The following is a 14269-nucleotide window of genomic DNA, read 5'->3' on the forward strand; positions in this document are numbered from 1 at the left end:
TACAAACAACTCATAAAACAAATCTGTCATCTGAATCTCTCTGTTGGGGTTCTGACTTCAGTACTGGGAGGCTTATGTGACATCCCCCCAATAGATGTGTGATGGAAATCTTGTATTTAGTGGATTCAAACTAAGCCCTCCCTTCCCTCAGGAGCTAGGGCTGTTGTAACAAAGCACCACAGACTGGGTAGCGAAACCACAGATGTTTCCTATCTTACAAATATGGAGGCTACAAGTCTGAAATTCAGGTATCCACAAGGATAGTTGAGGCAATGAGAAAGGATCTGCCCCACACCTCTAGCCTGACCTCTCTGACTTTGAGAATTCCTTAAATGTCTTCAGTTGATTATTTGGTAGGGCTCTCTCTCTCTCTCCCCACTGCCCTCTCTCTCTCCTTCTTCCACCCCTGTGGGATAACATTGGTTTGCCCTTCCTCTCTGACCACTGGAAGCTTGTGTTTGTTGATTGTCCCCCAACCTGTCAATTACTTTTGTCTCCTGATCAGAACTGACTTGTAAATATTGTCTTTCTCTTCTCCTTAATGTCCTTTATATGCTTAGTTATTTCAGAGTAATTGCTTCATGCATGGATACAGGAAGACAGTTAAAAAGACAAGTCTGTGACTTGGGAGTTGATTGACTCCAGATAATATTATCTCCTGGACATCTGCTCTCTTTACTTAAGCCTCAGTTGCCTTTACTTCCTAGATCCCCCAAATCAGGGTCCCTATGAGGGACTGGATGGACCCAGGGCAAGCGGTGAGCTATGAGCTACCCTGGCATGGAAATGGGCCTGACCGTAGTGCCCTAATGCTTAACTATAAGTTAAGAACTTGGTCATAGAAAAATTCTATCATGATCCAAAAATAATAACTAGATTTTGGCCCTGCTGGGGTTAGGAATGATTGATCTGGCCTGAGCACTGTAGTCTGAGTCTGTGGTAAGATGTCTCCAGGAAAGTCACCCTACAAACTTAAAAGTGTCTTACTGTACATACAGAATGGTAAATATTCGGAAGGAGAATTAAAAATGCTAATTAAATTGCAGGTCCAAGGGGAGGAGAAACACACCTAAAGGCTGTTTTGCCCTGTGGGCTGCAGGTGGTCGGGATGTCTGGAAAAACATTTTTGATCAGGCTTCCTGTGGGGAGGTGTGGTTGGGGAGGCGTGGTGAGAGGATAAAAAGAGAAGCTGCGGGGAGAAGGGGTGGGATTGATTGATGGATTGATTAATGGATTGATTGAAGGAGGAGAGAAGAGAGGGAGAGACAGCAGAGAGAGACAGATACAGCAGGAAGAAAGAATTACGCGGTTAGAGAGAGATAGGCACAGAGAGAGACAGAGAGAGGGTTGGAGAGGGCTGGGAGAGAGAAGAGATTGAATAAACGGCAACTAATCAGCAACCATCCTGGCCCTTATTCTTTTTTTGTCTGTCCAAGGCAAAAGCCGCCCGGGTGGAGAACTGGCTTGAGAGCACTGAACTCGGGTGGCGGAGAGCCCGAGAACATCCTTTCACGTGTAAGTGTGAGAGGCTTACACAGCCCTGCAGGTGGGGATTTTCACAGAGCCTGCATCCCTCGGTGAGCTCGAATGACCAACTAAAGGAAAAAGAGATTCTTACACAGCTCCTCACGTGTGGGGATATTTACACACTCCTTGCCCTGTCATCAGCTCACAAATTGTTTTTTTTATTGAATAACCATGAGATACAGTTACAAAGTTTTTATGTTTGAATTTCAGTCATACAATGATAGAACACCCGTCCCTCCACCAGTGTACATTTCCCACCACCAATGTCCCCAGTATCATCCCACCCTTCTCACCCTTCCCCCATCTCTATGGCAGACAATTTCCCTCTTACTCCCTCTCTATTTATGGGCATCATGCTTTGCAATACAGATATTGAGAGGCCATCATGTTTGGTCCTTTATCTACTTTCTTAGCTCACAATTTTTTTTTTTACCTATGTGAGTCTGTGTCCAAGTTTTCCTTGATAACTTTTTTTTTTGCTTTTTGGGTCACACCCGGCGATGCACAAGGGTTACTCCTGGCTCACTCAGGAATTTCTCCCTGGCGGTGCTCAAGGGACCATATGGGATGCTGGGAATCGAACCTGGGTTGGCCGCGTGCAAGGCAAACGCCCTACCTGCTGTGCTATCGCTCCAGCCCCCTTGATAACTTTTTTTAAGAGACAGAGAGGTATTACTGTGAGGAGAGCATTTGCCTTGCATGGTGGCAGACTCTGGTCTAATTTCCAGCACTCCATACAGTGCTCTGAGCCCCATCAGCAGTGCTCTCTGAGTGCAGAGCCAGGATCAAGCCCTGAGTTAGGTATGGCCTCTCCTGGTGATGCTTGAAGTCCCATATAGTGCTAGGTTCAAACTGAGGATCTCACCTATGTTAGGCATATGTTCTATTACATGAGTTATCTCCATAGTCCCCAATGTACAAATTTGGGAAACGCATTTCTCCCCCAAACACTCTCTAGCCACAGTGTTTTCCATCTCAGTGGTCAGGCTGGAGACTGGGATCACCCTTCAGTCCTCTGTTTGATCTCTGTACCTAAGCATCAATAGGAACCCTAATAGCTCTGCCTTTCAAATGCAGCCAGAATCTGACCTTGTCTCACCAGCCCCACTGCTGCCACCTGAGTCAGGCAGCTCTCTCCTCCCCTTTCCTTGATAACTTTAGGAACTATAACTAGTTTCTTTGCTTCCTCCCTTTTGATCTACAGTCTAATTATGAATGCCTTAAACAGAGCAATAAGAATGATCATTTCAAATGTTGTTTAGGGGCTGAAGAGATAGTATAGTTTGGGCTCTGACCTTGCTCAAGGCTGACCTGAGTTCAATCTCCAGTACCACTTATAGTCTCTGGAACTCTCCCAGGAGTGATCTCTGAGCACAGAGTCAAGAGTAAGTCTTGAGCACTGCCAGGTGTGATCCCCAAAGCTAGAATAAATTAAAATAGAGAAAAAGTTATTAAAATGTAACTGGAGCGCTAGCACAGCGGGTAGGGCATTTGCCTTGCATGCGGCCCATCTGGGTTTGATTCCTCCATCCCTCTCAAAGAGCCTGGCAAGCTACCAAAAGTATCCTGCCCACATGGCAGAGCCTGGCAAGCTACCTGTGGTGTATTCAATATGCCAAAAACAGTAACAACAAGTCTCACAATGGAGACCTTACTGGTGCCCGCTTGAGCAAATCGCTGAACAATGGGACGACAGTGCTACAGTGCTAAAATGTAACTTATAGTGTGTCATTCCTTGACTCAAAGGCTTCCATATGGAATGATATCTACTTGAAGTGAGGTCCTCTGTTTTCCGAAGGCCCCACTTAGTTCAGAACTGTCCCTCATTCCTGGATCTCCTACACCTCCCATCAAATTGCTCTGTTCATTGATCTTCTTGCTGTTCCGAGTGCCTCTGTGCTTCTCATGCCCAGAATATTTACCTCCTTCAACTGTTTGACGTTCTCTTCCAGAGATTCTTTCCCTATATACCATGACTTCAATGGAAATTCTTTCTCTCTTTATGGATTTTTCTGCAAAAATGAGCCAGGGAGATTGTGTCCAAAATACTCTGCTCTTTAGTGTAATTAACCACCTATAAGGAAATGATTTTACATAATTTGTCTTCAAACTGACTTAGTTTATCCACAAACAAACAGATGCAAGCAGGTGCTCAGATCAGGTACATTTTTTTAAACAGCCTAATTTTTCTTCATTCTGCAGTGAGCCAGCTCAAAGTTGCCAGAACGTAAAGCCGTGCCTTGGCAGTGGCCAATGCTGCATGTGCTCATAAATCTTGGTCAAGGGCAATGCAGAGAGAGCTCTTCAAGCTCACAACAACATTCATGGACTCTGGGATTGTCTCAGCCTGGACAGGCTTGGAGCCTGGGGACTTACGATATTGTCTCAAAGGAAATCAATGTTTGCACATTTTGACCTCATAATCACCCACATCTTTGATATGAATTTAACTGAGAAATTTGGAATAATTTTTGAAGCATGCATTTTACCCAGCCTTTGGCATTGTTAGGTTCCCCAAAACTCTGAAAGTTCCTCCAATCAAGCAAATACAGGAAATTTGTGGTATCAGGCTCCATAGAGCTTTTCCCTACTACCCCTTTCACTCATCCAACTCTATTTTTTTTTGCCACGCCTGGTAATGATCAGGGAGTCTCTCCTGGCAGTGCTCAGAAAACTATATGTGATTGCCAGGAATCAGATCTATTTCTACCATATGCTAAGCAACACCTTCTCCACCATACTATCTCTCCAGTCCCTCCTCCAGAGAGTTTATGTAGGAGTTCTTAAGCCTTGCTGTGCTTAAAGTTAAAAATGCAAGTTCAGTTTTAAAGAACCTATTAAACTTTGGCTATCATGTTTAGTGTAGGCTGGGTCATGGTTACATAAGATTAGGCATATTACTAGGATTTGGGTAAGGGTGAGGGTTTTGTCCAGGCTGAGGTTAGATTTATGGGGACATTAAGTGTTAGATAATTCAGCTCTCAAACATAAAAATGCAATTTAAATATAGGGCAACTGTTAACTTTGGGCTGTTTCATAGTTTCTGCCATAGGCTAAGTTCAGGCTGAGTATAGGTTAGTGTTTGGATAGGATTAGGGCTAGGATTTTGTGTAAAGGTTAGCTATTAAGTCTCTCTGTGCTTCAAGTTTAAAAGGCAACTTAATATTAGTTTAATGTTATGTTTTGGATAATATTATGTTTGTAAGCTTAGGACTAGGCTTTGGTCAGGGGAAGCATAGAGTTAGGGTTAGCCTTAGGAGTTGAATAAGGACTAGGGTAAGGGTTAGGTGTCACAGGTTAGAATTGTTAGAATTAGGTTAAATGATAGTTTTTGGTGTAGGTTAAGGCTAGGCTGAACACAGGTTAGGGTCAATGTTAAGATTAGGGCTAGGAATAGGATCAGCAAATTGGCTGCTATTTTCATCTACTATGCATCATGGTGTCTGTACTTTCTACTGAACCTGTGTTCCTTTGGTGTTTTCCTGCTTTCAGATCTGTAGACAGTCTGGTCCTTCCTCCTCTCCCTCCTCCTGCTCTCTCTTCCTCTTCCCCCTTTTCTGCCTCCCTAAATAAACCCTCAAGACCCTGCAAGATGGCGAAGGATGGAGATTTGTCTTCCCTTCTTACATTTTGAGATTTGTGGGAGGGTCTTTTACTTTCTGTAAATGTTGTCCCCCAGGTAACTGTTCTCTATCCTGAAGTTCTTCCTTTCATCTCTTCTGGTATTTACTATCCAAAGGATAATTCAAAGTGAGAAGGAGGAATTTAGTTGGCTAAGAAAAGTTTGAATTTCAGTGGGCCTCTGAATTTCTTCTCTTTACAGTAGTCACAATTGTGTCTCTTGCTGATTGATCAATATTGGTATTATTAATATTGTTTAATATGTTGTCTATTCTCAGAAAAATCTCACTCTATTTATCTCCTCAGCCTGTAGTCAATCCTTCCACTCTTCATTTGATTCTTTTTGAGAAACAGATTCATCTGGTCAGCTTATAAGTCCTGAAATGATTTCCGCAAGGTTTCTAACTATTTTCCCATTCCCCCAACTTTTCTCCTTAAACAGGCATCCCACATCTTTTTTTAAAAATTTTTATTTTAAAATCGAATCAGAAATGAAAAGGGGGACATCATAACAGAAACCAGTGAGATTCAAAAGATCATTAGAGACTACTTTGAAAGTCTTTACGCCACAAAAAAGGAGAACCTAAAAGAAATGGATGGATTCCTCGATTCCTATAATCTCCCAACACTGAAGAAAGAAGACCTGGAATACCTGAATAGACCCATCAATGTTAAGGAAATTGAAACGGTAATCAAAAACCTCCCCAAAAACAAAAGCCCAGGCCCAGATGGTTTCACTGGCGAATTCTTCCAAACATTTAAAGAAGACCTATTGCCTGTTTTCCTCAAACTTTTCCAGGAAATTGAAAAAACAGGAACTTTCCCAAACAGTTTCTATGAAGCACATATCTCCCTAATACCAAAAGCAAACAAAGACACCACTAAGAAAGAAAATTACAGACCAATTTCCCTGATGAACACCGATGCGAAGATCCTCAACAAAATACTAGCAAATAGGATCCAACAACTCATCAAAAAGATCATACATCACGACCAAGTGGGATTCATCCCAGGGATGCAAGGATGGTTTAACATTCAGAAATCAATCAACATAATCCAGCATATCAACAAAAGTAAAGATAAAAACCATATGATCATATCAATAGATGCAGAGAAAGCATTTGACAAGATCCAACATCCTTTCATGATGAAAACCCTCGCCAAAATGGGGTTTGGAGGAACTTTCCTCAAGATAGTCGAAGCCATCTATCACAAGCCTACGGCAAGCATTATCCTCAACGGGGAAAAACTAAGGGCCTTTCCTCTGAGATCGGGCACAAGACAAGGATGCCCACTGTCACCACTCCTCTTCAATATAGTACTGGAAGTACTTGCGATAGCTATTAGACAAGAAAAAGAGATTAAGGGCATCCAGATAGGAAGGGAAGAAATCAAACTCTCACTATTTGCAGACGACATGATACTATATCTAGAGAAGCCTAAAACCTCTACTAAGAAACTCTTAGAAACAATAGACTTATACAGTAAAGTTGCAGGCTACAAAATCAATACCCAAAAATCCATGGCCTTCATATATGCAAACAATGAGGCAGAAGAAAGGGATATGAAAAAAGCAATCCCATTCACAATCGTGCCCCAGAAAATCAGGTACCTCGGAATCAGCTTAACCAAGGAAGTAAAAGACCTTTACAAAGAAAACTACATAACGCTACTCCATGAAATCAAAGAGGACATGAGGAAATGGAAACATATACCCTGCTCGTGGATAGGGAGAATCAATGTTGTCAAAATGGCAATACTCCCTAAAGCATTATACAGATTCAATGCGATCCCTATAAGTATACCCATGACATTCTTCAAAGAAATGGATCAAGCAATCCTAAAATTCATATGGAATAACAAACGTCCAAGGATAGCTAAAACAATTCTTGGGAAAAAGATGATGGGAGGCATCACCATCCCCAACCTCAAACTTTACTACAAAGCAGTAACAATTAAAACAGCATGGTACTGGAACAAAGGCAGAGCCGTAGACCAATGGAACAGGGTGGAATATCCCTACACACAACCCCAAATGTATGACCATCTAATCTTTGATAAGGGAGCAAGAGATGTGAAGTGGAGCAAGGAAAGCCTCTTTAACAAATGGTGCTGGCACAACTGGACAATCACATGCAAAAGAATGGGCTTAGACCTCGACCTGACACCATGCACAAAAGTCAGATCAAAATGGATTAAAGACCTCAACATTAGACCACAAACCTAAGGTACATTGAAGACAAACAAGGTCGGCAAAACCCTCCACGATATTGAAGATAAAGGTATCTTCAAAGATGACATGCAACTGGCCAACCAAGTGGAAACAGAGATCAACAAATGGGACTACATTAAACTAAAAAGCTTCTGCACCGCAAGAGATACAGTGACCAGAATACAAAGACTATCCACAGAATGGGAAAGGATATTTACACAATACCCATCAGATAAGGGGTTGATATCAATGGTATATAAAGCACTGGTTGAACTCTACAAGAAGAAAACATCCAACCCCATCAAAAAATGGGGCGAAGAAATGAACAGAAACTTTACCAAGGAAGAAATACGAATGGCCAAAAGGCACATGAAAAAGTGCTCTGCATCACTAATCATCAGAGAGATGCAGATCAAAACAACTTTGAGATACCACCTCACACCACAGAGACTAGCACACATCCAAAAGAACAGAAGCAACCGCTGTTGGAGAGGATGTGGGGAGAAAGGGACCCTTCTTCACTGCTGGTGGGAATGCCGACTGGTTCAGCCCTTCTGGAAAACAATTTGGACGACTCTCAAAAAATTAGATATTGAATTCCCATTTGACCCAGCAATACCACTGCTGGGAATATATCCCAGAGAGGCAAAAAAGTACAATCGAAACAACATCTGCACATGTATGTTCATCGCAGCACTGTTTACAATAGCCAGAATCTGGAAAAAACCCGAATGCCCCAGAACGGATGACTGGTTGAGGAAACTTTGGTACATCTATACAATGGAATACTATGCAGCTGTTAGAAAAAAGGAGGTCAAGAATTTTGTAGTCAAGTGGATGGGCATGAAAAGTTTCATGCTGAGTGAAATGAGTCAGAAAGAGAGAGACAGACATAGAAAGATTGCACTCATCTATGGTATATAGAATAACAGAGTGGGAGACTAACACCCAAGAACTGTAGAAATAAGTACCAGGAGGTTGACTCCATGGCTTCGAGGCTGGCCTCACGTTCCGGGGAAAGGTCAACTCAGAGAAGCGATCACCAGCTACATTGTAGTCGAAGGCCATGTGGGGGAAGGGAGTTGCGGGCTGAATGAGGGCTAGAGACTGAGCACAGCGGCCACTCAACACCTTTATTGCAAACCACAACAGCTAATTAGAGAGAGAAAACAGAAGGGAATGCCTTGCCACAGTGGCAGGGTGGGGTGGGGGGGAGATGGGATTGGGGAGGGTGGGAGGGACACTGGGTTTATGGGTGGTGGAGAATGGGCACTGGTGAAGGGATGGGTTCCCAAACTTTGTATGAGGGAAGTATGAGCACAAAAGTGTATAAATCTGTAACTGTACCCTCACGGTGATTCTCTAATTAAAAATAAATAAATTTAAAAAAAAATTTTATTTTATTGAATTGCCATGAAAAAAGTTGCAAAACTTTCAGGCTTAAGTCTCAGTCATATAATGATCAAACCCTCATCCTTTCATCAGTGCACATGTTCCACCACCAAGAACCCCAATGTACCCCCTCCCACCCCCACCCCCTACCTGAGTGGATATTGATCTTTACTTTATTCTCTCTATACTTTGAATACATTCAATATTTCAACAGAGAACTCGCTATTATTATTTAGAATTTTCCAGCAATCAAACCTGCTGAAAAAGCATCATTTGATAATTTGTTTTCCATTGCTGAGAATGAAGATTTTATGAGTTCACATAGCCATGACAGCGGCCATACTGTTTTGGATTTCTGGAATTTTAGCTCAGTTCACAGTCTATATGCATTTCTATAAGAAGCTGTTGGGCGCCAAAATGGATTAGTAGACCTCCTGGATCATAGTCTTTAAGGAGCAGAGGGGCCATTTCGTGCACAGCTGCTCTGGACCTCATCTGGGCGGAGAGTGTGCCGATAACACCCCCATCCCATGATCTCCTGTGCGCCATGTCACTGCATACTCATGCCTCTGGGATGTGAGTTCTAGAAGATGGTGGATGCCACATAGGTGCCACTGCTGCTGCTGCCACCGCTGCCATCTCCCCCCTAGAAAGAAAGGGTTGAGAGAGAAAATCCTTTCTCCTCCCCAGATGGCATGAGGTTGTAGCTCAGTTCACAGTCTAGATGCATTTCTATAAGAAGCCGGTGGCACCCCACATCTTACAGTATCTTTGGGATATAGGCACAGAGACATGAGGGTGACTGGTCTTAGATTAAAATCTGATTCACAAACACACACACACACACACAAACTTGCATGTACATAAACATACGCATGCACATGTGAACACACACATCCCTAAGTGCTACTGAGGAGCACTCCCTCCCTGGCCTGTCACTGCATTTCCTCTTGTCTGCTTGATTTCACACCATCTGCTCCATTAAGAGAAGATCTCAGTAGAGTTGTCACAGCATTACAAAGTGTTAGCAACAGCTGGTTAAGCATATTTATGCTACAGTAAAAAACATGAAGTTGGATACAATAGCACAATATGGGCTTTTTTCCTGGCAAGGAAGAGTAATGGGCAACAGATGTGGTACATGATGTTTCCGAGCTAGAGACTAGCATGACCCGGGCACATCTCAAAGGTGGTACCAACCCAGCTCTAGTCGTGTGGAAATAAAAACCAGAGCTGGACAATAGTAGCACTGAAAAGTCAGCCAGGCAGATCATCTCTGGGGACTGGATAAGATGATTGATTGTGAGATGCTCAAAAAAGCACTGAATTTCTCTGGGCCTCTGTTATTCACAATGCTGATACCAACAGAAGAGGCCTCTTAGGGCTGTAATAAGGATCTAATGAGATAATGCAAAACTCATATCAGCATCTTGATTATAGTGATAACAGTCCAATGAATTGAGCTCAATAAATTTAGCAATAACAGCTCAAAAAACTAAGAGCTATTGTTACCATCTCCTTCCTCTTTGATCTGTTACATGACATTAAATGTTCCCAGTAAAGCTTGTGGTGTTTTGAAAGATAGCTTATGGTGTTTTGAAAGTAGTGAAGAAGAATGAAGGCTTGATTCATTTATCCATTCAACCTACGAAATATTTATTAAGTGCCCTCAGGTGCTGGGTGTGGTTCCAGCATTGAGGCTGTGGCTGTAAATAAGACATAGAGGGTCCATGCACTTGTGGGTACATTGTTTTAATTGAGGAAGACAGGAAGTAAGCTGGAAAAGAAATGGAAAGTGCAGAAGCATCAGAATGTGCTATGCATTCCGCAAATACTTCAAAGAGGTCACTCTGACTAGGCTAGAAAGAACTAGCCAGATAGGAAGTCTGACTTGAATGGTCCAGAAAGATGAGATAGAGCATTCCTCATGGTGGGGAGGAGGGATGTAGAGCAAGAGAGAGGGAAAGAGAGAGATATAAAGATAGAGAGAGAGATCAGTGCAAAACCCAGAGGAAAGACACAGCTGGGATGCCCCATGGCAAAGAGGCAGGACAGAGTAAGGTGGAGAAAAATGGGAGAGGTACTTGACAGACTCTGAGAAGAGGCAGAAGTCTGGCTAAAAGTACTCTATACATGGGGGAAAGAGTTTGGATTTGATTCAGTGAGGTTAGGCAATCTGAACAGGAGGTTCTGGATAAGGGCTTGGCAGTCAACAGCGATAATGGGACATGGAAACAACATGACTTTTCAACATAGCTTAGGCCGAGAGAGGAGGACTGCCTGAAGCCAATCTCCTGCTCACCGTGACTCCCTGTGGGGCTGAATCTTCTGGAGACAGTCAGAAGTGTGGCCTGCCTTTGACTTTGAGCTTGTGTTTGCTTTGATTGCTCAGATGTGTTTCTTGCAGGCAGCAGAGTATTGGGAGACAAGTAAAGAAACAAACATGATAACCTCTCAGTATCTGTATTGCAAACCACAGTGCTCCAAAGGGGAGAGAGAGAGAGAGACAGGGGTTGGGGGGGGAAAGAAAGTGCCTGCCATAGGGACAGGCTGGGGGGAGAGTGGTGGGAGGAAAATTGGGATATTAATGGTGGGAAATGTACACTAGTGGAGGGATGTGTTGGAACACTGTATGTCTGAACCCTGACCATGATTATGGTGATATGGCCACGTGTCAATAATAAGACACTCCCTCCCCATTTTCCATAAAATCATAGTGGGAAATTTACATATATATGTATATATGTGTATATATATATGTATATATATATATATATATATATGTTTCTTGGAGAGCCCAGCAAGCTACCGAGAGTATTCTGCTCGCATAACAGAGCCTGGCAATCTCCCCACCAAAAAAGTAAAAAAAAATAACAATAACAGGTTTCATTTCCCTGACTGTGAAAGAGCCTCCAACCATTGGGAATGATGAGTAAGGAGAGGCTGCTAAAATCTCAGGGCTGGGACAAATGGAGATGTTACTGGTACTCGCTCGAGTAAATCAATGAACAATGGGATGACAGTGATACAGTGATATATATGTATATATTTATAAAGTGCTTGAAGAGATAATACAGTGGGTAAGACACTTATCTTGCTCTAGTGCCCTATATGATCCCCTAAGTCCTCCTTCTCCCAAAAATCAGAAGAGTGTCCTGGCTGGAGATCAGCAATCTCTCCAAGCAGAGCAGGCAGAGAGCAGGCTGTTGGCTCTACAGCAGCTGGGATTTCACGGGACAGGAAGCCAGAAAAGAGGGAGCACGGAGGGAAGAACCCAGAGGCCTGCCTAGGTACCCTCTTCACTCCTGCACTGAAATGAAGACACAAACGCAAAGGGCAAGGCCCCGGGAGGTCTCATGTGAACAGCAAGTGGAGAAAAGTGCTGGGTGCAGAGATCTCAAAACCTCGTCAGGCAAATATCATCCTGAAGGCACCTGAGCATTGCTGGAAGTGACCACAAGAGCTTCCCAATGGGGCCAACAAGATAAGTACAGTGGGTATAGAATTTGCTTTCTAAGCAGTGGACCAGGGCAGGGTTCAATTCCCAGCATCCCATATGGTCCCCTAAGCACTGCCAGGAGTAATTCCTGGGTGCAGAGCCAGAAGTAACCCCTGAGCATCGTTGGCTGTGCCCTCCAAAAAAAAAAAACTCCCAACACCACTGAATGTGACCTTTGTTGAGCCAAAAACCAAAAATACAAAACAGACAAGTGGCAAGTAAAGGAACAACATCATTGCAACTGGTGTAATTTAAAAGCTATTTATAAAACTTTCTGTGTCCTCAGTGGCTCTTGGTGTATGTTAAGTGACAGTGCAAAGCTAGAACACTTGCTCATGAAATCTGTCTTGAATGAGTGAGCGGAAACAGACATGAAGCAGATAATCAAGCAAATAATGATGCTAATTGCCCTAATGGAGAGGTTTCAACAGCACTACTGGGGGATTTAGGGCAAGTGGCCAGGAGGAACGCCCTTTAATCAAATGCTTGAAGGTTGGAAGATAGAAACTTGGTGAGGATCAGGGAAGAGCATTTCTGCAGAGGAAAAGCAATAGGTCACTGAAGGAAAGAAAAAGGGATCTGAAGACCTTCAAATAAGCCAATGATCTGAAGGGGGTTCCCAGAAAAGTGAATGAGAAGAAGGGGAGAGAGAGAGAGGGAGAGAGGATGCTTTTAAAAGGCTGCATGTTAAAAGTTAGGGGAGCAGTTGTTACCTGTCTATTATGAGCCTAGAAACATTGGGAAGCCATGTGGGGTTTAATATACAGCATAGTACAATTTAAAGTGTACTTTAAAGTGTACACTTTATTAACACATGGTTTAATACATGCAGTGAGAAACAAGTCTCAAATTCTGATTTCTGGGAGATTAATCTTTTGTCACAGGCCAAATTATGCGATGTTTTCATCCTGAGCATGAGTCTGGGGTTCCTATTGAGGACCGCAGACATGGGGCACCCTGCAAGGGTAGGAGGTCATAAGCTGTGGTTGAAGCTTCAAGCTAGACTTTCAGGGAGCCTCAGACCCCATATCTCAGGAGCCACCTGGAAAACAGACTCATTGCCCACGAATACCATGTCCTCTATCTTTGATCCAATTACTGAATTAGAAAGGGGAGTGTTGAAGATGAAGGGACGTTTGTAACATTAATCACCACCTAATGATGGCAACGCCTGGGAGATGTCAGGTTTTATTTGATAGATTTATACTGTAAGCGATATGAACACTGACAGTTGAGAAAATTAATGGTTTGACTTTATGGAGTACTGTCAGGATAAACGGACTCTGACAGGCCAAATTAAGCAGAGTCTGTTACAGAATGTGAAATGCCAACTTCCTCTTTTCAGGGCAGTGCTGCAAAGGTTTGGTACAAATATCTAAGCTTTGCACATATGCTTATATGAGTGAAAATTCAGGAGAGGACACTGTCTTGAAGAGATGAAATTTTAGCAGAGGAAAGGATAAATAATTTAGAAGTATCATAACCCTGTGCATTCAAAACATGCCTAGGTTTAGAAGTAGTAGCAAATAAGAAAACAAAAAAATTTTTTTTATTGAATCACCATGAGATACAGAGTTACAAAGTTGTTCATGGTCAGGTTTCAGTCATACAGTGTTCCAAGTACAGGGAGAAGGCCATTGAGATAGAGAAGGGATCACCATGACAAAGATAGTCTGGATAAGAACTGCATGCTGAAGACAGGTAAAACAGCTTCATTTTTTTTTAATTTCTATGTTCATGTATATGCGAGCTTCTTTTTTTTGTGGTGATCAATATAATTTTATTTATTTATTTTTTAAAATTTATTTTATTGAATCACCATGTGGAAAGTTACAAAGTTCTCAGGCTTATGTCTCAGTTATACAATGCTTAAACACCCGTCCTTTCACCACTGCCTATATTCCACCACCAAAAAAAAAAAAAAACCCAGTATACATCCCACCCCCCACCCCCCAACCATCCCCCCTGCATAACTGATAAATTTCACTTCCTTTTCTCTTTACCTTGATTACATTCCA

The sequence above is a fragment of the Sorex araneus genome, chromosome 1 (assembly GCF_027595985.1).
Source record: "Sorex araneus isolate mSorAra2 chromosome 1, mSorAra2.pri, whole genome shotgun sequence".
Lineage (NCBI taxonomy): Eukaryota > Metazoa > Chordata > Mammalia > Eulipotyphla > Soricidae > Sorex > Sorex araneus.